This window comes from Geotrypetes seraphini, chromosome 13, assembly GCF_902459505.1.
Source record: "Geotrypetes seraphini chromosome 13, aGeoSer1.1, whole genome shotgun sequence".
In the NCBI taxonomy this organism is placed as follows: domain Eukaryota; kingdom Metazoa; phylum Chordata; class Amphibia; order Gymnophiona; family Dermophiidae; genus Geotrypetes; species Geotrypetes seraphini.
This window is the reverse complement of record NC_047096.1, coordinates 52,348,874-52,372,974: the sequence shown is the minus strand read 5'-3', so window position 1 is coordinate 52,372,974 and position 24,101 is coordinate 52,348,874. Positions and strand designations below refer to the sequence as shown.

Below are 24,101 nucleotides of genomic sequence, written 5' to 3'. Positions count from 1 at the left end.
CCGCAGTGACCCTTAGGTCAAAGACCAGTGCCATGAGTCTAGCCTTACCTGCGTTCGTTCTGGTTTAGCAGGAACTTGTCTAACTTTGTCTTGAATCCCTTGAGGGTGTTTTCCCCTATAACAGCCTCCGGAAGAGCATTCCAGTTTTCCACCATTCTATGGGTGAAGAAGAACTTCCTTATGTTTGCACGGAATCTATCCCCTTTTAACTTTAGAGAGTGCCCTCTCGTTCTCCCTACCTTGGAGAAGGTGAACAACTTGTCTTTATCTGCTAAGTCTATTCCCTTCATTATCTTGAATGTTTCGATCATGTCCCCTCTCAGTCTCCTCTTTTCAAGGGTGAAGAGGCCCAGTTTCTCTAATCTCTCTAACCAGGCATGTTGGACCTCACAACCTTTTTTTTTTTTTTTTTGTTCAAACATTCTTTATTAAAATTTGTAAAACAGAAACACAGCATAAACAACAGAGCAAAAATAAAATAAGCATGCAAAGAAATTAAACATTTTCAGCATTAAGATAAGATTGCGAAGTGGCCCACATATGATTGACAGAACAGAATCGAGATGTAAAGTAAGCATTCTCCATTTCAAAGTTATGAGTTAGAGAAAACAAATTGCACCAAGTAGCCACATGTAAATCATGATGAATTTTCCAGTTTCTAAGAATCAAGAGCCATCAAAAGATCAAATAGACGAGAGTGATCCTCAGAAAGGGGATATACAAGTACAGTGCTTCTCCAAAATACAATAGCCACAATGAGCTCCTCATCTAGAGAGAAAATATGAGAAATAATACTCCAAACAGAAGACCAAAAAGATTGTAACTTAGAACATTCATAAATCATATGTACCAAGATACCAGTCTCAGCAACACAATGCCAACAAAAATCAGACGTTAAATGTCCAATACGGAACAATTTCCTCAGAGTCCATATAGCACGATGATAAACAAAAAATAAGGACTGTGTCAGATTAGCAGACATCGATATTTTAAAAAGTCCTAAGCCAAAAATCCTCCCATTGTACAGAAGTTAAAATACCTGTCACATCCTTGTCCCAAACAGCATACAATGAGTGAGGAGAGGTATCATCAAACTTATTAAGGTCCTTATATATACGAGAAGATAAATGTTGCTCCGTACATAAAAGAGACATGTATTTATAGAGATCAGGGAGCTCAGTAGAAAAAGACAGCTTACTTTTAGTCAAACATTGTTGTAATTGCAACCATTGATATGAGGCCAAATCAGCCACATGAAATTGACCCTGTATATCCTAAAATGTACGTAATTTTTGATTCCACAATTGAGCCAGGAAGAATATCCCTTTAGCCAACCAAGATGGCCAAAAAATAGAGGCAAGAGCAATGCAAAAATTGGTGTTAAGCCAAATAGATTGATGGAGAGTATCCCGTATACGAGTCTGAAAAAGCAAATCCAACTTCAAAAAAGCCTGAATAGTGCCCAACAAAATCAGATGGGTTCGAATCTTAGATGGCAAATACAACTAAGTAGTGATTGAAAAGTAAGTGGTAGAATCAAAATTCTCTCTATTCCCACCCAGCGAGGAAATATCAAATCATTATATGTTTGAAACCAATACCAACCGTGCCTCAGAAGAAAAGACCAATGATAATGATAAAAGTTAGGGAAATTAACCCCTCCTTGACACTTTGACCGTTGAAGAGAGCATTTCGACACTCAAGGAAGTTTACCCTGCCACAAAAATCTACTGATCTTGGATTCCAATAACTTATAATATGCTAAGTCAAACAAACATGGTGACATCCTGGATGTGTAGTTAATAACAGGTGCTATCATCATTTTAACAGTCTCCATTCTCCCCCAACAAGTAAGGAACAATGGAAACCATTTCCATAACAGGCCCTCTACAGTAGTCAACACCCTAGCTCTATTAAGGGACAAACTAGAATCAAAGTCCATCGCAAACAAAATCCCTAAATATTTAACTGATGAAGTAATCCAATGAAAAGAAAAATGAGAGACATCTTGTTGTACACAGTGAACATTCAAAGGCAAGATATCAGACTTTTCATAATTAATTTTATATCCGGATATAAGAGAAAAATCTGAAGTAAGAGCCATCAAAGGGGTGGTGGAATTGGTTATATCCGAAAGATATATGACCATATCATCTGCATATAGAGAAATCTTAACCTCCTGAGAGTGGAATTTAATATCCTGAATCAGAGTAGACTGACGAATGGCAAGAGCAAGTGGTTCCAAAGCCAGATCGAAAAAGAGCGGGGATAAGGGACACCCTTGTCTACTACCACGGGATAAGAAAAAAGAATGAGATAAAACAGAATTAAGCCAAAGTCTAGCAGAGGGTTAAGAATACAAAACACGAATCATATGAATAAAAGGGGGTAGGAATCCATACCAATGAAGGACAGCAAAAAGATAGGGCCACTCGACCCTATCGAAGGCCTTTTCTGCATCCAGAAATAAGGCAGCCATAGAGTCTGTAGACTTTTTAGCAGCTAAAAGCATATGGAATTAAAAGACGAGTATTAGAACTGGAATATCAAGAAGAAATAAAACCGGTTTGATCAGGGTGAATAAGTTTAGATAAAACAGAGGAAAGACAGAACGCTAAAACTTTGGCATACTGTAGGGGTGTTTCCTTATTTGCACCTGAAGGTTAGGCCTCTATGACATCATCAAGCCTGAATCATTGTCTGCAAGAAATCTTTCCAGCATGAACCTTGCAATAAGAGAAAAGAAGAACACATCTTTGCTGTTTCTGCCTGATGCATTCTGGGTATGTACCAGAATGGTATTCTAGTCAAGGACATCCATCTATGTCTTCATGCTTAGACTGTGAATTTTGGGGGAGTTATACTCCTATGCTGTGCTTATCTCTCGAATGGCGCCTGTGTCTCCTAGCCTGTATGAGACTTTACACAGAAAGGCTATTCATCTAAGTTCTGTTTCTGGATTGGTCCGAGGAAGTCATCTGATGTGATCCAAGTGAAAAGTTGCTAATTATAATTAGTCTGTGTCGGGATGGAAGGAAACTGACATCTCATCACAGCTGTTCTGCACGCATCTTTTTCATAATAATTAAGACCTGAGCAGTTACCTCGTGTGACTCTCTGCCTGAGAGAGAGTGAATCGGACCTTAAACAGATCTGAATTCCATCACTTCAAGGAAACTTTTGCTACCAATAAATTATAGCTGTACCAGTGGCGGACAAACACTTGTTCCTGTAACCAAAGGATTTTCTACATCTGCTAAGCTGTTTTCCATTTTCACCTAATTTTGTGCTGAGACCTAATTAGATGGTGAGATAAGGAATAGAGAATGACACGGGGAGCGATCCCCGCAGGGAACCGCGGCGTGGCTGCGGTTTGGCTGCGGGTTATGGAGACTCCATAGCCAAATCGCCACAGACACGGGGACAAAAGTTTTCACCGCCTGCAAAAACGGTGAAAAGATTTGTCCCCGCAGGCAAATGTACCCCCTTCTATGTACCGCTATTTACCTTGTCTTCACCGTGTGTCTTTGGTTCGGGACCGGGTGTCAGATTTTTTCCGGCGGCCATGTTTGTCTCCGCCATGTGGTCTGTCTCCTCCAACTCTCTACCCGACTTGCACGTTGCCGCATTGACTCCGCCCCCTAATATACAGGCTCTTCATTGGTCAGTTCTTTTTGCTCGATTGGATTCACTTTTCACTCATTTCACTGGGAGGAGCTGAAAGCCTGAAAACTTCGTCAGGTACAAGTAAGTGTTCTCCCCGGCTGATTTAGATGACCGCCCAGCTAATCCTGCTCATTCCCGGGCTGACTCGAGCCGAAAATGTTGACGCCTGCCTTGCATGCTTTTACTTGCTTCAGGCCTTCCTCATTGCCGGGACCTGCTTACTTTCTGTTTCCACGAAGGCAGGACCCAGCAGCGAGCAAATAAAAGCAGCAAGTTGTAAGCTTCCCTCCAGGGCTCCCTTCTTTTCCCCCCCCCCCCGGGACGCTACTTCTGGTTTCGGAGGGAAGAGAAGGGAAGCCAGCACGCACACAATAGAGCCCCGGAGGGAAGCTTACAACTTGCTGCTTTTACTTGCTTCGGGCCTTCCTCACTGCCGGGTCCTGCCTTCGTGGAAACAGAAAGTAGGGAGGTCCCAGCAACGAGGAAGGCCCGAAGCAAGTAAAAGCAGCAAGTGTAGTGGTATACAATTTGAGAAAAAAAAAAACGCACGGACATTGGACCTGATTCTGCCTGCTCTCGCCACGGACACGGACCGACACGGACCTCAGATTTTTAAGGCGGTACAGGTTTAGATCCACGAGGTCCGCCAGGTCCGTGAGGTCCGCGTTTTACCCCTTCCCCAACCTTGGTGCTTATTGTGGTCAGCCAGGAAGAATGAAATCAAAAAAGTTTGAGTTTAGTCAAGCTGTGATTTGAACTTTATAGGCTTTTTTTTTTTTCATCCTTTAACTGGCAGGCAGAAGAATGCTCCATTTATTACCGTATTTTCGCGGATATAACGCGCACCATTGTAAAACGCGCACAGGGGTATAGCGCGCAGAAATCACGATGATATGTACAAAAACTTTTCTATACCGCGCTCAGGCATATAACGCGCATGCTGCCCGACTCTCCTTTCGCCCGCCCTGACTTTCCGTGCGCTGTCCCGACTCTCCGTTCACCACCCCTGACTTCCGTGCACTGTCCTCCCTTGAAGTCCTGTCCCCCCTTGAAGGTCTGTCCCCATCCTGAAAGCCTGATGCCCCCCCCGACGTCCGATACATCCCCCCCCCCGGCAGGACCACTCGCACCCTCACCCCGAAGGACCGCCGACTCCCCAACAATATCGGGCCAGGAGGGAGCCCAAACCCTCCTGGCCACGGCGACCCCCTAACCCCACCCCGCACTACATTACGGGCAGGAGGGATCCCAGGCCCTCCTGCCCTCGACGCAAACCCCCTCCCCCCAACGACCGCCCCCCCCCAAGAACCTCCGCCCGTCCCCCAGCCGACCCGCGACCCCCCTGGCCGACCCCCACGACACCCCCACCCGCCTTCCCCGTACCTTTGTGTAGTTGGGCCAGAAGGGAGCCCAAACCCTCCTGGCCACGGCGACCCCCTAACCCCACCCCGCACTACATTACGGGCAGGAGGGATCCCAGGCCCTCCTGCCCTCGACGCAAACCCCCCTCCCCCCCAGCCGACCCGCGACCCCCCTGGCCGACCCCCACGACCCCCCCACCCCCCTTCCCCGTACCTTTGGAAGTTGGCCGGACAGACGGGAGCCAAACCCGCCTGTCCGGCAGGCAGCCAACGAAGGAATGAGGCCGGATTGGCCCATCCGTCCTAAAGCTCCGCCTACTGGTGGGGCCTAAGGCGCGTGGGCCAATCAGAATAGGCCCTGGAGCCTTAGGTCCCACCTGGGGGCGCGGCCTGAGACACATGGTCGGGTTTGGCCCATGTGCCTCAGGCCGCGCCCCCAGGTGGGACCTAAGGCTCCAGGGCCTATTCTGATTGGCCCACGCGCCTTAGGCCCCACCAGTAGGCGGAGCTTTAGGACGGATGGGCCAATCCGGCCTCATTCCTTCGTTGGCTGCCTGCCGGACAGGCGGGTTTGGCTCCCGTCTGTCCGGCCAACTTCCAAAGGTACGGGGAAGGGGGGTGGGGGGGTCGTGGGGGTCGGCCAGGGGGGTCGCGGGTCGGCTGGGGGGGAGGGGGGTTTGCGTCGAGGGCAGGAGGGCCTGGGATCCCTCCTGCCCGTAATGTAGTGCGGGGTGGGGTTAGGGGGTCGCCGTGGCCAGGAGGGTTTGGGCTCCCTTCTGGCCCAACTACACAAAGGTACGGGGAAGGCGGGTGGGGGTGTCGTGGGGGTCGGCCAGGGGGGTCGCGGGTGGCTGGGGGACGGGCGGAGGTTCTTGGGGGGGGGGCGGTCATTGGGGGGAGGGGGTTTGCGTCGAGGGCAGGAGGGCCTGGGATCCCTCCTGCCCGTAATGTAGTGCGGGGTGGGGTTAGGGGGTCGCCGTGGCCAGGAGGGTTTGGGCTCCCTCCTGGCCCGATATTTTTGGGGAGTCGGCGGTCCTTCGGGGTGAGGGTGCGAGTGGTCCTGCCGGGGAGGGGGATGTATCGGACGTCGGGGAGTCGGCTGGGCAAGAGGGCTTGGGCTCCCTCTTGCTCCGATCGTGGATGCGGGTGCGGGTGGGAGCGCGTGCGAGCGGTCGTTCGGGGTGGGGGTGCGAGCGGTCCTGCTGGGGGGGTGAATCGGGCGTCGGGCGGGGTGGGAACTATGTTTAAAAACTTTTGTATACCGCGCTCAGGCATATAACGCGCGAGGGGTATGCGCGGTACGTAAAATCACGTATAACGCGCGCGTTATATCCGCGAAAATACGGTAATCTTGCAAAGTCTGATACAGGAAAAGCTAGAAGTGCATCAGGATTTAAGGAGCTTGGGGTGTGCAAATCTACTTAATGCAGAGATTACAGTAAAACAAAATCACTTTTCTATTTCACTGCAGCTCTATGAGGTTCTTTTGCCCTTAGCTATAATCAAATGATGGATAGGAATATGTTTATTTCATTTAAGTTAAGAGAAAACAATATTTTTTCTGAGTATCCTTTAAATAATGGTTCACAAATTAATTCAGCCTGTTTTAAGGCTGGGTTTTGTTTTTCACATTATTGCTTCTATTTTTATAATCCTTAAAAAAAATAAGGGGCAATTCTCCCAGTTGGTTCTTCCTTGTAGGCACCCTGAGACTGTACAGGGAACGCTATTCTATAGCAGTGAATGGGCTCCCAGGTTCCTTTACAGAATGGTAGCATATAGCCTTAGATTCAGGCACCTTACAGTTAAAGCAGCCATAGAGCTGACGTAACTAAGCATGTCCACTTGTGGGAGAAATGATTTTATTTTCAGTTTAGTGATCAAAATGTGTCTGTTTTGAGAATTTATATCTGCTGTCTATATTTTGCACGATGGCCCCCTTTTACTAAATCACAATAGCGTTTTTTAGCACAGGGAGCCTATGAGCATCGAAAGCAGTGCAGGGCATTCAGCGCATCTCCCTGCGCTAAAAACCGCTATTGCGATTTAGTAAAAGGGGAGGGGGTATATTTGTCTATTTTTGTATAGTTGTTCCTGAGGTGACATTGCATAAAATCATCTGCCTTGACCTCTTTGAAAACCTGCGGAATATATATGGGGTGGGGGAAGATTAGTGATAGAAAAATTGTATGAAAAATGACTATTTTCAATTTAGTGATCAAAATGTGTCAGTTTTGAGAATTTATATCAGTTATCTATATTTTGCACTATATTTGTCTATTTTTCTATAGTTGTTTCTGAGGCGACATTGCATATTTTAGTCATCTGTCTTGACCTCTTTGAAAAATGAAACAAATATTAATTAATATTTTTTCTGCATACAGTGTGCTTTGTGTTTCTTTTAATTTTGTGGTTACCATAATGAATTAATATTATATACAGTAGTGTACATGAAAAATGAATGGAAGAAATTGCATTACAATTAGTACTATTTACTATTATGATGGGGATGGGGGTCTGGGGTGTGCATTCCAGCTACCAGCACATCTTCAGAGAGGGCATTCTCTATTGCCGGAAGGACTGTGGAAGAAAGGAGAACTAGATTGAATCCAGAGATTGTGGATGATTTGTTGTTCATCCACGGGTTAAAAAATAAGGACAATTAAAAGTACAGGTTATGTTTTGTTTTTGTATAGTTAACTAAGTTGTAAAGTATGTTTCCTTTATACGTTAATAAAGATAAGTATATAAAATCATACCTGTTTGAGGCTTTTATGCATGCTGTGGTGACGGTGACTGGGCGGTGAAAGGGATGGCGGTGACGGAGACGGGGCGGTGAAGGGAATGGCGGTGACGGGGCGGTGCAGAGGATAGTCGGCTGGGGACGGGGCGGTGACGGGGACAAATTTTTTCCCCGTGTCATTCTCTAATAAGGAATTTATTATCTTTAAGCTGGGGTTAGATAAGTGCATCCGATTGTGATATAGGATAAGGCTTGTAAAGCTACTCTTGGTGATACTGTAATAGATTGCTGCTGATCAGGAATAATTATTATTATAAGGAATTGTGTAGTGTGTGTAAGAAGTAATTTTACTTAGTTATCTAGCAAGTGTATTTTATTAATTATGTACTGAGTTTCATATATGTAATCGTATATTTTGTGAACAATATTTAGATATTGCTGCGGGCTTGTGAATTAATTTTTCTATTTTCATAATAAAAGTATTTCTCATTAGCCTGAATCTTGTGTCGTGTAAATAGGCAAGAAAGCTGAACCTGGATGAGATTATGGTCTTCCCTAGAAAATCTAACAGGCACGTATATGTTTATATAACTGATTAGTAGACCGTAAATCTTTCAACAATACAATTTGGCCTCAACATTTATCAAAGAAATATGGCGATAATTTTTAATCGCCATAGGATCCCGATCTGGCTTTGGAAACAATACTATAAGTGCTTCAAAAAAAATGGAGGAAGCATGCATATTATATGAGAGATGATCATATAATTTCAATAATCAAGGCAAGAGAAAAGAAGAAAACTTACGGAAAATTCTGCCGGGAAACCATCCCACCAGGAGACTTACAGGGTTTCAATGATTTTAAAGCATCTTCTAATTCCTCCATAGTAATAGGAGCACTGAGACTAGCAACATCAACTTCCGACAAGGAAGGATGAGATAGTACAGCGAGAAAGTCTGATATCTTATCTTCACCAAGAGTATAGTCTGTAACATATAGGGATGAATAAAAATCAACAAAAAGTGAACTAATCTCTTCAGTACTCGTGACCACCAGTCCCAATGGAGATCTAATACCTGGAATTCTCTGAGCTGCCTTTCGAGATTTTAAATAGGATGCCAATATACGTCCAGCCTTATTACCACCAGCATAATATTTAGCTGACTTTTTAAATAAAAAGGCCACAGATTCTTCAGAGCAAATAGTATTATATTGATACTTCAAGCGCAATAAATCATGATAAACAAGAGGATCATTACTACAAGCATGCTGGTGTTCAAGATCCTTAATCTGAACATCCAACTCCTGTTTTAATTTCAAAGTAACCTTATGTTGTTTAGCGACATAATTCATAATGAAACCTCGAAGAACAGCTTTCATAGCATCCCATTGTATATTCACCGAAGTGGAAGCATCATCATTGAGAATAAAAAAATTCAACTAGAAAAGCTTCAACTTCCGTTACAAAGGTATCATCCAGGAGAAGGGAGGTATTAAATCACCATCGGGAATGTGTAGTAGAAGTGAAGTCTCCAGTCAGAACCACACTAACAGCTGCATGATCAGAGACTAAAATAGTATGAATCTGAGTAGAGACCACCTGAGAAATTAACTGTTTAGAAAGCACAAAATAATCTATACGGGAATAAGATGAATGAGGAGCAGAAAAACAAGTATATTCTTTTCCAGTAGGGTTCAGCAAGCGCCACAGATTAGTTAATCCAAGTTCATCCATAATAGAGCATAGGGTAGAATGAGATGTAGAAGAAGAAACTTTGCAAGAAGAGGACCGATCTAAAAGGGGGTCCAAACAAAGATTGAAATTTCCACCTACCAATAAAGGCACTGTGCTAACAAGATTAGGTAAAGAAAACACTCCCTGAAAAAATCCTGGGTCATCCCAGTTAGATGCATAAATAGACAGATCATTGAATAAAGCACCATTATGCGATAACTGAACCCACACCCATCTACCATGTACATCTAATTTATGCTGCACTACAGCAAAAGGTGCACGCTTATGTATTAAAACTGCAACACCACCATGCTTTCCTACAGCAGGTGCAAAAATGAATTGTCCCACCCAATCCGTTTGCAACTTCAGGGATACTGCATGGCTCAAATGGGTTTCCTGTAAACATACAATCATAGGTTTCAAAGATTTTAAATAATTCAGAATCTTTTTCCTCTTTATCACATTATTTAGGCCATTGACATTCAGAGAAATACAGTGACAATCAGAACTGAGCATAAAAAATGAAATTAGGAAAGAATATAGAAAATGCTAAAAAAAACATATAGTAATGCTCTGCAGTAATGCTGAAAAACAACCCAACCATGAAACAAAACATCAATAAAACTAGCAGGCAAAGGGCAACAAAAAAAGCTCCGAAGAGCATAAGGCAACCGCCTCTGTGGGGTGAATACCTGGCGAGGAGAGGGGTTAAAGAGGCTCCCATAAGGCCAATCAGAAGTGAGGAAATAAAAAACAAAAATCATGCACCAAGGGCATAATATAACAGTATCGAACTATAAGCAATAACTACTAACAATCATAACACCATCAAATAGCCAGCTAAGACCAGAAGAAGGCATATATAGTATTCAAGGAGGATTAGGGGATTGCACGTCCATATCAGAAAGACCCAGATGCTGAAGATAAGTTTGAAGATCTTCGGGTGAATCAAAGTTCTTTTTCACATTATTTAAAGTGACTCGCACCCGAGCAGGATAATACAATCCATATTGCGTATTCAACTTTTTCAATTCGGGACGGAGGGCCAAAAACTGCTTCCATTTGAAGGCTGTAGCTTTCGCAAAATCCGGTAAGATGATGATCTTAGAGTCCTTCCATTTCAGTGGAGCTTTGGCTTTAGCAGCATTAAAAATTGCCAGCACTTGAGGGTAAGGCGATGATGAAGAGGACATCCCTGCCGACACCCGATGGGCACGCTCAACTTCCATCGGTGGTGCAAAATGCAGATGTAACAATTCCTGCAGAAATTTGACACAAAACCCCACAGAATCATTCGCCTCCGCAGTCTCCGGTATGCCGAGAATGCGCAAATTATTTTGACGACTCCTATTAGCTAAATCTTCATATTCTTGTTGGAGTTTCACAATCATTTTAGTAGGTGCGTCATAGGTTTTCGACTTGATCTCAAGAGCTTCCGTTCGAGAATCCAGACTCTCAAACTTTTGGCAAAGCATAGACAATTGCTCCGATTGAGAGTTCACACCAGCCTACAAATCTTTAAGCGCTGTGTGAGTAGATTAAAGCATCTCCTTAATCTCAGCAAATTCTTCCCGCATGGCAACAGGCAAGGCTTGGTTTGTGATGTCTTTAGCAGCCACCTCCCTGTGAGGTGAAGGCGGATCTTGTTTCGATCGTTTAGTAGATTGACCAGCCGCAAATGCTGTGTCAATACGCTGCATTTTAGACATAATCCAATAAGGCCCAAGAAAGTCCAAAATAGAGAAAAGTTCTAGGAGAAATAGTGATCTGAATGATGCATGAAAAGTTGGCCCAACAGGAGCTCCTCTGAAACACGTCCTCTCACATGCTCAGCTAAACAGCGCCCCCACAAGAGGCAATTCTAACTATACTCTGTAAACTATGTGGGTACAGCACTGTATTGAGGATATACCAACATAACATTTGGGTATAATCAGAAACACAGATATTCAGAGGCAAATTATTTAAAGGGCGCCTAAAGTTAGGCATTCACAAAGTGGATGTCCAACCACTTACGCATCCACATAAATTGAATAATAAGCCCAATTAATGACTTTAACAAAGCAATAATTGGAAGTTAGGCATCCAAAGGCTGGGAATGATTCACAAAATAGGCATCCAGAATTTCATAGATGCCCATTGGAAAAAGCTGTGCCTAACGGCATAGGCGTGGTTGTGTTTTTAATATGGACGTCCATTTACAGAATCGCATGTTGCTCAGCATCCTAATGCGTCTACAATCTCGCCTAAAATGTTGGTATTGCAAAACCAGGTCTACTTTTGGGAGTGAGTTGGGCGCTAGCTAGGCACGAGTTAGGTGTGGGTTAGGCGTGCTGGAGGTGACCAGATATAGTGGTATAGGTTTTGTTTTTGGATTTTTTTTTTAGGGGGGTAAATAATACTTCAATTTGATATTAAAGTTAAAAGATATTTAATAATGCAATATTCAAGCAAAGCACATGAAAAAAATATATTGCATACTAAACCTCATTCCCAAAAGGTTTTGTTTTTTGGGAAGTAAAGAGTACTTCAGTTTGATATTAAGGTTAAAAGTTATTTAATAATGCATTACTCAAGCAAAGCACATGAACAAATGCACTGCATACTAAACCTCATTCCCAAAATTTAAGAAAAGAAGAAAATAAACCCTACTCACAATAGCTGGGGTTCAGAGAAGTAAACATGTCCGATGCATCATCAATATGCACCTAGATGGCACAATGTCACTAAAAATAATAGGAACCCCTGCCTAAATGGAAGCTCCTGTGGCTCAGTGGTCAAGGCACTTTTTCCTTAGGTCATGGGATCAAATCCACTCCCCCCCCCCAAGAACCCTAACAGCTTATTTTTGGTTTCATAAGAGAGTATGGGTTGTAGACTTTGACATTTACATTTGCATGCTGTCATTTCCAGGGTCCAGAAGTAAACTTATTTTTACCCTGAGATGGCTATGATCTCCTAAGGTGTCATCTCATGGCTGGAATACCTCCCTAAAAGGAAGCTCCTGTAGCTCAATGGTAAAAGGCACTTCTTCCATCTTCCACAGGTCCATCTTCCATTCTTCTTCAGGTCAGGACAATTATTAGCAAAAGATGACAATATCGGAATATACTCGTTTAAGCAAAACTTAAAAGCATTCCAATGACAATCTCAGAACGAAAGGTTGGGGGGGGGGGATGAGAAACACAAAGAGGCTGATGAGTGATCAGAAGGTGACAAAGCACTATTAGGTTGATATTCAAAGCAATTTACTGGCCAATTAAACCACTTGTTTGGAGCTATCAGGTCATTTTCAGCAGCACTTAAACAATTAGGGACATAAATGGCGCCTTAAGCATTATGATTTTTTATTGCCAGCCGCGGCGGTATTAGCTCAGACACTCATAGGAATTCTATGAGCATCAGAGCTTTTACCACCATGGCTGGTTAAGTGCTGAATATTGCACTTAACCTGCTACTCTTTAGCTGTCTCCTCATCCTAACTTTGTGCCTCTTTTCTTTCCTTATCATTTTGACCTGTCCTAGCAGATTTATGATATTCCTTTCTGATTAGTTAGGCTTATAATTTAATTGTAAACTGCCTTTTTATTTCAAGAAAGGCGGTATAAAGTTTTAATAAACCACAAATCAGAAATTCAGTGCTGAAGCCTGGACATGCCACAGCATTAAATATCCAGGCATATTGCCGGCAGTGGTCTGCAAAATGCTGAGTACCACTGACTGACTATCAGGCCCTATTATTTTATGGTTTATAATTTGATAAGAAGCCAAGAGCTCTATTAAGATCTCTCTCATTGATGTCTAAATACTGTATAATCTTAATTTCAGATGTCTTGCATTCTTGAATGGTTTTAAACTTTTCTCTTCATATTCTGACCATAATGTCTGATCCTGAAAAGTTCTCTCCCACAGAAGCATCACCTTGTTTTCCTTTGTGATGCTTGATTTGGTGCCTCTAGCATTTGGCCCATTTCCCCAGTAGAGCACCTGTACTCACATTTTCTACATTGAATACTATTTGAGGAAGAGCATGAGTAATATCCTTCTATGCTGAATGTTTTCCCCATGTATAGCCATAAGAATAGCCCTACTGGGCTAGACCAATGGCCCATCTAGCCCAGTATCCTGTTTCCACAGTGGCCAATCCAGGTCACATGCACCTGGCAAAACCCCAAATACTAGCAACATTCCATTCCAGAGATATGTGCTGGCACAATTTGTGACTTGGTATATTGCAGGGACTTGTGCACTTGTGCCGCTCTTTTTTGTGGGGGATTCTGTTGGGATCATTTTACTTCAGATTTGGGGGATGTTGAAAGGTCAGAATCAGTAGCACTGGGAATAAGTCTTTAAGTAATTCATCTTTCTGGAGTGCTGGTTGTAGGTCTTTTGTGATTTTTTTCTCAGATTTTCTAGCTATGATTTGTATATCTCTAGAACTGGGATTCTCTCTGAGGTTTTTATTTCTGTGTACAGTACACTGCAATAGGTTTCCCCTGAGTTTTTTTAAAGAACATAAGAACATAAGAATTGCTGCTGCTGGGTCAGACCAGTGGTCCATCGTGCCCAACAGTCCGCTCCCGCAACGGCCCCTAGGTCAAAGACCAGTACCCTAACTGAGACCAGCCCTACCTGCGTACGTTCTGGTTCCACAGGAACTTTTCTAACTTTGTCTTGAATCCCTGGAGGGTGTTTTCCCCTAAAACAGCCTCCGGAAGAGCATTCCAGTTTTCCACCACTCTCTGGGTGGAGCTGGCAGTCTTCTTGGAGATTATTGTGGGCTTGTAGCCTTTTTTGAAGGATTCAGTTAGGATCTCTCCATTTGAACACCCATCTGCTATCGATTCCCTCACTATGTTACATTAATACGTCTCGTTCAACCATCTTTTCGGTAACCGTCCCACAACTCTGGAATTCTATACCGGTCTATTTACAAGAAGAAACATCACTAGATCGCTTCAAGTCAAAATTAAAAAATTTCCTATTTAAAGATGCCTTTGATTTGTAAATAATAATAATAATAATTTATTTCTTATATACTGCTATACCGTGAAGTTCAATAAGGATACATTTAGTCAGTACATGAGATGCAAGGTAAGAGAGACTTGCGGTCAGTGCTTGAGATACAAGGTGCAGAAACATACAGTCAGTGTAAATCTTTATCTTCAGACCTTCTAACAGATGGGATCCCTCTAACTCCGGTGTTAACCCTATATGTCCCTCTGTCCTATTTACTGATGTAGTTCTCCCCTCCTTTCCCAATATATGTTAAAGTACGTCTGTCGGTATTATTTTATTATGTATAGCCTGATTTTATAGCCTATGTACTCTGTTTAGAAATTTGATAAGCGTATTAACAAATTTTAAATAAACTTGGAAACTTGAAAATAAACTTGAGTCAGAGCATATACAATAGTATTGTGTGGTAAAGGGTAGAAGAAGAATTGTGGAAATATTACAAAATTAATCATCTCAGTCCTAACCCACAACTACCTCCGCTTCAATCATGACATTCATCTACACATCATGGCACTATTATAGGCACAAGGACTGAACCATAATATATTAACCTTTTTATGGTAGAACTGGAAGAAAACACTTAAACTAAACTCTTTAAAGACTTCAAGTACATCAAAGACATTGTTATGATTTGGGCTGAGGGAGAAGAGACTCAAAAACTTTTACATTTCTTTTAATGCATCCCACCCTTCAATCAAACTCAAAATTTGACTATACCAGCCACCAGTTTCTGTCAACTATTGCTACATACAAACAGCTAAATACAGAAAACTGACTGACAGATATCTTCACAATTCCAGCATTCACCCTTCACATTTTAAAAAATTCATTATATACAGCCAAGCAGCATGATAACATCGTATATGCTCTGACCCAAGATACAGAGGTAAACAATTCAAAATCCTGACTGAATCCTTCAAACAGAAAGGCTACAACCCCAAAATGATCTCCAGGAAGATTGCCTCTTCACTTAAAATACCCAGAGAAAACTTACTGTAGCAGAAAGAAAAGAAAACCTCAAACAGGAACCCCCTTGTACTAACATACAATCCAGATCTGGAAAAACTGTGGAAAAAAAATCATAAAAGACCTGCAGACACTACTCCAAAAAGGATGAATTACTGAGGAGAAAGTGCTGTGTTGGGAGATGCGCTAGATGCTAAAAATAAGAATCAGCTTTCAAGGGCATAGCTTGGCGAGTATGTTACACGGATGCTGTTTGCGAGCGCTTTTCAACTTTTTTCAATGCAGAATATCGGCCTCATTGCTGAAGTTTCCTTAATCGGAAGATTCATATCATCCACCTTAATCCATACAGATATCATTTTCTAAGTCAGAGCCATCGACTGCCTCTCTTTCAACTGGCAAATAGCCTAAACACGATCCAGGCATGCCAGAAAAATATGGCGGCGACAACTGTAGACTCTCAAATATACTTCTTAATCTCTGAAATTAACATTTAAAACTATCATGCAAGAACAAGTTGAAGAATCAGAATTGATTCGCATTGAAATCGAGACTCTAAATGCACAATTCACTGATGCTAGGCACCATCTTGATGCACTCGAAGAACAAACTAGAGAATACGCTACTAAATATGCCATTCTTGAACAACATGAGAAAGAGATTCTTTATTTAAAAAGGGAATTGGAAGATCTTTCCAACAGAAGTCGCCAGAATATCAAAATTCTAGGCCTTCCTGAAGGATCAGAAGGTTCTGATACCATATCTTTTCTGACTATGCTGATTCTCTCATTGCTTGGTCTGAAACTTGATACTCCTCTAAACACAGAGCGTGCACATTGGATGCCCTCTCGAATCTCTGCAAATCATAAATCTCTTAGACCTGTGATCACTAAAATCTTACATTTTCAACATGCTTTGAAAATTCTAACCACAACTCAAACCCACCAATTGTTTTACCAAGGAAATAAACTTTTATTTGTTCCAGATCTTGCAAAATCCACCTCTGCTCATAGAAAACAATCTCTTCAACTATGCCCAGATTTTAAAAACACTGGTGCCAAATTTGGCCTCATGTATCCTGTGCTGATGAAGATCACATACAACAACTGCACCACTATCTGTACTGATCCTGTTGAACTTCAGAAATATATTGACTCCATCAAAATGCACGCTTATAATAAACACATAAATCTCATGGATGATTACTGCGTGCATATTCATTCATGCAATGGAAACTTCATTCCTCTTCCTGGATGCCGTTTGTCAATGGCCCTCATACCTCAGATCTCTGACTGCAACTTTAAGCTCACCTTTTAGATTTTCATTTGACCACCAGTGATGTGCTTTCCTAGTTTATTTGCTATCTCAAGAATATCTGGTTTTCTAATGTTTCTTTCAGGTCCCTTTACTTGGATATTATATTTTACAAGAGATCTATCTATCATCAGTTAGCTGTGCTAAAACCTCTATCAAAGGATTTTTGAACCATTTCTTTTCACCTGCAGTACATTAAAAAATGGTGTATCCACATTAAATTTTCATTAACAATTTCCATAATCTCACAAGCAACATACTGAAGGTGGATGGTGTCTAGTCCATGTTAAAATTAAATCACAAGATCTTTTATTGCTTAATGTTTATTCTCCTGTTAGTGATTCTCCAGATTTCTTTAGATCACTGTAAACTTTATTATTGAATTATCCAAATAATCCACTTCTTATAGGATTTGATTTTAATGAACCATTAGATTTAATTATGGACATGACTTCATCTTGCAGGCCTGCTAAAACAAAGACTCTGGGAGAAATCATAAATTGTTTGATAGAAATTTTCTAAGGATGAAACAGCAATACAATATAGAGAATTAAGTACAGCACAAGTCATCCATTTTTATATTCATCAACCTCCCTCCCCCCCCCCCCCCACTACATGAAAAATCCTCTTCGAAGAGGTACCCGTGAACTAATAGCCAAAAAGTACAATTACAACACAAAGATACAATAGATTATCGGTCTTCCCCCAGCACTAATCTCCCCTCACATCACCCAATCAGCAAGGGAAATACAAAATCAGAAACATCAGCTAACTCAACAGCACTCCCCTTAAAAAGAATACATAATATCCACACACAGAGAAAGGATTCTAGTAACTCAAACAGCAACCCCCCCACACCCATCCTCTCCCTCCCATAACCCTATACCCCCCAAAAAAAACTAGTATCCCTCACTCCACTCCGGTGTCTGGGAATTTGTTCCTTATTCCTCAGGACATCACATATAAAACAACCCCCGGAACCAGCACCCCTCCCCCGATGGAACACAGCGTAGCAGCCTCTTTAACAAAGACCTAAAGCCAAGCTGCGAGCTTTGGGAGACAAAAAATCAAGGTAAAGACCTCAAATCAACTGGAACTTTTTCCAATGACAAAAAGTGGAGTAGACCACAGAAACAATTTGTGGTATTCCTCCATTCCCAATATGTGGGAGAGCTAGGAGAAATCCAATGTTGCATTGTACAATGGCAGCCAAGTAGAAGAGCCTTGCGGATGAACAATTTTTTTCCACTGCACAGATGGGCCAAGTAGTTTGCCCTATCTAACATAAATAACTGAGACTGTATCTCAAGGGGCTGATGCAGCAGGGCAAATAGGAAGTTTGCCAGCTTAAACCAAAAACTCCCAAAAGAATGGTAGAAGTTATTATGGCCTTCCTTACATTTAACACATTGTGCTGTGTCGATATGACCTCTATACAGAAGAGATTGGGTAAAATAAGCTCTGTGTATCACTCTATAGTGACATTCCTATAGCCTCTGAAATCAAATAAAGGATCCCTTTTAGATTATTACAAACATCTCAAGAGTCTAGGCCCACCCCAAAATCTAACTCCCATTGAGCTTGCAAGTCCCCATAGTCCTTGGGAGGCAGCAACTCTCAAAGCAATCTATGTGCTGCTGAAATTGTAACACCCTCTCCCTGAAAAGCCTGAAAGAGGTAGTAAGTCACCTCCTGAGTCCCGAACCCAAACTACTCTGACCCAGAGAGCTATCATAATGCTTAAGTTGACAGCAAACAAATCTATCTCCCCATCACAGGACAGTGCGCTCCTGAATCACAGTAAGGGGTAGCCAGACATGCGCAGGATCCAAAAAAATCTTCCAAAATAGTATAGCCACATTTAGCCCATCCATGGAACACCTGGTTATCACGACCCATTGGGAACTCCTTATTCCCCAGAATAGGAAGCTGACCATCAAAGAAGATCCGCAGCTGGGCTGGATAAAACAATGCATAAGAGATTTTCCGAGTGTGAAGCTCTGAACACAATGGCATGAATGCCTCCTGCTGAGCAGCCACCAGAGCTGAAAAATCCTGAAAGCAGAGAAGTTTAATATTTTGATATTCCAACACTCGGCCTCGACAAAGTGCCTACAAAATCACCTGTTTATGCAAGAAGTTAAGTACTCAGACAATCACAACTCGGGGCCTAGCAGAGACATCCTTATGAGGCCCCAGTCTATGTGCACATTCAAGTTTCACCAGTCCTAGTTGGTCAAACAAAGCCTCCAAGGTCACCAAAAGCTCAGAGTCTTTAACAGACTCAGGGATACCAATCAGATGCAAGTTGTTTTGACGAGCCGTTTTCCAGGTTGTCCAACTTCTGTTCAAGTGAGGTGACCCATTGCTGCTGGAGTTTTGTTTATCTAAGGCCTCTTCCACTGCTGTATGAACTTTGGACATGATTTCGGCAATCCATGCTGAGCTGGTAGAAGGACTTGGATGAGACATGTGCTCCGCCATCTTTGTCTCACTGCCTCATGGCCTCTCCTTGTCCTTCCTTGCCAATTTGGCTGCCATCAAGAAGAGACCACCATCTGAAACTCAGGTAGAGTAGGTCGGGAGGCAGTCTAACACTGCGGAGATACCCTGCACTGGCCTGATAATTGCAAAAACAGGCTGTAGAGAAGGGGTAATGGAGGAGACAAGCAGATTAACCTCCACTCCTGCTCATGGCATCATGTGACTCCCTCAGAAATACAAAATTTAATCTGCAACTTTAATTTAATAGATCCCTGGAGAATGCTTAATCCTAAAGGAAGGGACTACTCACACTTCCACTCCATCCTTTTTATCTTTGTGAATAATAAAAAAAAACAAACAAACAAACCCCAGAATCTCCATACAAAAATTAAAAGCCTCCAAAGTAAATAGTAGAATGAAGCATCCTGATTTTTATCTTTATCATTTAGCTTCACTAGCAAAATACGGAGCATATTGGATTTGATCAGGCTGCTCTTTTCCAGAATTGGAATTGGAAAAACAACTTTGTTCACCCATACCTCTATCCAACCTTGCTACAATGCAAGTACCCAAACATCTTAAACATTTAACCTTATTATCTGCTACACAAACTGCCTTGCATACTACTGCTATTTATCACTTATATAAAAGTACACAGTGCTGTACATTTCAACATTTATAGACTGTCCCTACTTGGAAAAGTTTCCAATCTAACTTGGACAGACAGACATGTCATATAGGATTGGGGATACAGAACCTAAGGTGAAATGAGTTAGGAGTTAAAAGGATAATCTCATAATCTGGATAAGGTTGCCACCCTGGCCATATATTCACAGAGAGACATGTCTATTTAGAATAATACCACACTTAAACAAAAAAAATAAATTCCTCTTTGGAAAAAATGGCAATCAAATAACATATGGGCCATAAATCAACTTTATTCCAATGATCATCTGAAACCCTTCTCAAAATTTATTGAAGAATATCCTTCACTGAAACATAAAAAATCTCAATGGTTGATATTAACTTCACTTACTTCGTCTTTATCACTAAATCACTCAATTCCGGATGATGTCACATATATTAAGAAATGGTGTGACTTAGCTCTTATACAAGGCAAAATTGTTACCAGTTTTTATAAACTCGTAAGAGACCACCTTTATGTATTTACTGATGTAATATGTTCAAAATGGTCCAATCTACTCACTACTTCCTTAAATGATCTGGAATGGAACACCTTTTGGTCTAAAGTTAGTAGACCGCTATTCTTTGTTGGACTATCTCAATCTTTATACTTCATTATATGGAAATCCACCTGGACGCCACAAAGAATGATGATGCTAATTCATGGATAATGATAAATGCTGGCATTGCAACTCATCATCTGGCAATCTAATACATATGCTATATGACTTTCCTAAGATAATGTCTTTTTGGAAGAAAATCTGGTCCACTATCAAAATCATCACTGGATATTCTACTAATATTAACTTTGATATAATAATTCTTCACTCACTGCATCCATGCTTGAACATTTCATCTGCAAACTGAAACTAATTGACACAATGCTTTCATTAGGCATTCAACACATCTTAAAATACTGGAAATCTGCTAAATTCTTGGACTATGCTTCATGTATAAGTGCTTTGAGTTATATGCAGCAGAAAAACATAATCCTTTTTCTTTATCAATTCAAAAAGCACTGTGCCATGGCTGCTTATGTTGCATTGTGGAAGCGGTTCCGATCACTCTATGCGGGGAATTCCACAGACCGGGTTGGAAGGGGGGGTTTAGGGGGGTATAAAGGAAATATGTAAATTGAGGATGAATCTTGTATTCTTGCTCACCACCTGTATAGATTTGTATCATGCCTTATTTGTTTCTGTTTTTTTGCTATATTGATGATACTTTTCCACACTCCTTTTATCCTTTTATGCGCTTGGATATGTTTTCTCAGTTGATATAAATAAAGATTAAAAAGGCACTATGATCTTCCATTGACATATATTTGCAAATTACTCAGTTAAAACCCTAATATACCTATTCTTAATGTTTACTGAAACTATTTACATTCATATGACCTGAAGAGAATTCTTAAGCTTTATCTATTGAGATATTCTTGATTGATATGTAGCAATGTTTTATGACCTTGCATTGTTTAAAATTTCAATAAAGAAATTGAACTAAAAAAAAAAAAAGGATCAGCTCTCAAACATCATACTCCATATGTCTTGGCTTAGGAGTAAGGTTCATTCTTGTCATGGTATGTACAAACCTAATCTATTTGGAGAAGCTCCTTAGAGAAACCAAAGTGACACCCTTTGTGGGACAGACTTTTCAGGACCAGAGCACTACATAAATAGCCATATGGTTAAAATACTAAGAAAATCCAACAGAAGAGCAGAGAGGACCTGGTCTTCAAGTCAAATCAATCTTCAATAGCAACCATACAAGAGAACACATACCACAGCCCGACATGGACCATGTTTTGTTTGTTTGTTTATTTATCCCCGGCCTTATCCAGGGCGAGTTACACATTCACATACAAAATAAGGCATTACATTTAACGTATAAATCACATCGACATGAACACACTATAAAACAGATTACACACTTACATACCAAATAGAAAATAACATGTAACATCCAAGTCGCTTCAACGACGAACATCATCCACTTAACAACTTATACATTTGTTTTCAGTCTTTAAGCCATGTTGACTTTATTTTGCATCCCATTGTATAAGTTGTTAAGTAGATGATTTACTGGACTCCTGAAGCAGGATCTTCAGCTGAAACACAGTTCGTGTTGGGTTCTGGTGTGTGTTCACTTGCATGGTTGCTATTGAAGAGTGATTTGACTTGAAGACCAAGTCCTCTCTGCTCTTTTGATGGATTTGTTTGTTCTAGTGCAAAGCTTGAAATTTCTCTTTTGCATGGACTTAAAATACTATGAAGAAATTTTAAAACAATCTATGATCTTAACACCATTGAAGTTAAGAAATAAAATGAGACAGGACTTAACAGAGCTAGCGACACAGTAACATGGAAGTTGATAATCAAAGAGTTTTAACTGGTGGAGCAATCCACCAAAATTTGTCATCTTTAACTGGTTAATGTTGCTGAGTATCACTATAGACTGCTAAAGTGAAAGCTGACTATTTTGTGGGCAGTTCAGGGATGGCATTGGCAAGTATGTGGTTACGTGCTAATATTCAGTACTTAACTGCCTAACTGTAAGTGGGCAAATTGGACCACATAAAACAAAGTCTGTTTTTTATGAAGAGATGCTCAGCTGGTTACATTCAGAATATCGCATTTAACCGTGCAAGAGATAGCCGGACATCAGTGGCCTAGTGAGGAGATCCCGGGACATCAGTGGCCTAGTTGGAGCACGGGGTGGTGGTGCCCAGCATCACCACATGCCTCTGCCACTCTTCCCCACCACTTGGGTGCCCCCCCCAACTGTTCTCTGCTGCTTGGGCACCCCCTGCCCCCGCATACCTCTTGAAATGCTCGCCGACATGAGCAGCATCTTCCACCAGCTGCTCGCGCTGGTGTTGGCTCCCTTCTGACATCACGTCCTGGTTCCAAGACCAAGAAGTGACTTCAGAAGGGAGACGATGCCGGCGCGAGTAGCAAGTGGAAGATGATCTTTGCATCAGCAAATATTTAAAGAGGTACAAAGGGGGGGGGCAGAGAGGAGGAGAGGCACCAGCAACCCCACAAAGAAGGCGCCCAGGGTGGTCCACCCCCTCTCCCTTACTATGCCACACCGGCAGTGTTCCCTCTAAGCGGGCGGGTGTTGTGAGCAAACTTTTTTCACTGTGAGCTAAAAATATCGGGCGCCAGCAAGTTATGAGCCAAATAAATATGTTGCTTTCTACCACAGAACTTCCTTACGTTTGTATGGAATCTATCCCCTTTCAACTTTAGAGAGTGCCCTCTCGTTCTCCCTGCCTTAGCTACTAAGTCTATTCCCTTCAGTACCTTGAATGTTTCTATCATGTCCCCTCTCAATCTCCTCTGCTCAAGGGAGAAGAGGCCCAGTTTCTCTAATCTTTCGCTGTACGGCAACTCCTCCAGCCCCTTAACCATTTTAGTTGCTCTTCTCTGGATCCTTTCGAGTAGTACCGTGTCCTTCTTAAAGTACCAGTGCTGGACGCAGTACTCCAGGTGAGGGCGTACCATGGCCCGGTACAGCAGCATGATAACCTTCTCTGTCTCTTCAGTCCAGCATCTGCCCCTTCCATTCACTGTCTGTCTTTCCCTGCCATCTCTCCTCCTGCCCCCCCCCCCCCCCCAATTTGGTCTAGCATCCATCATCTTCCTTCTGTTCCCCTCATGGTCTGGCATCTCTATCCTTCCCTCCCCCCTGTGGTTTTTAGCATATCTCTCTTCTCATTTCCTCCACTCAGATCTGATCATTCTCTGCTCTCTCTTCCCTTTTCTTCTCTGGTCTTCCTTCTCTATTTTCTGCCTCTATCTAAATTAAATTCTTTCTTACTATTTAGTCCCGTTTCCCTCTTTTCACTGTGTCTACACACAGCTTGTCACCCCTTTCCCTCACCCCTCCATTATCTTACTATTTTCTTCCCCCTTTATTTATCTCCTCCTTCCATCCAGTATGTGTTCTTTCCCCACTTCCATTCAGCATCTGCTCTCCCTTCTCAACTGACATCCATCTGCCTTCTGCTCTCTCTCCCTTCTTCTCACTTCCATCATCTGTCCCCTTCTCTCTCTCTCTCCCCCCCCCCCAACTTCCATCATCTGCCCCCCTTCCCCTCACCTTTGTGGGTCACTTTCTTTCCCCT

The 24,101-nt window shown here is 42.0% G+C and overlaps 1 protein-coding gene across 5 annotated transcripts in view; it reads right to left on the bottom strand.

Moving 5' to 3' along the window:
• The window catches only part of KIRREL3 (kirre like nephrin family adhesion molecule 3), a 1,600,598-nt gene that overhangs the window by 798,435 nt on the left and 778,062 nt on the right, over window positions 1-24,101 (bottom strand). The window lies entirely within an intron of this gene.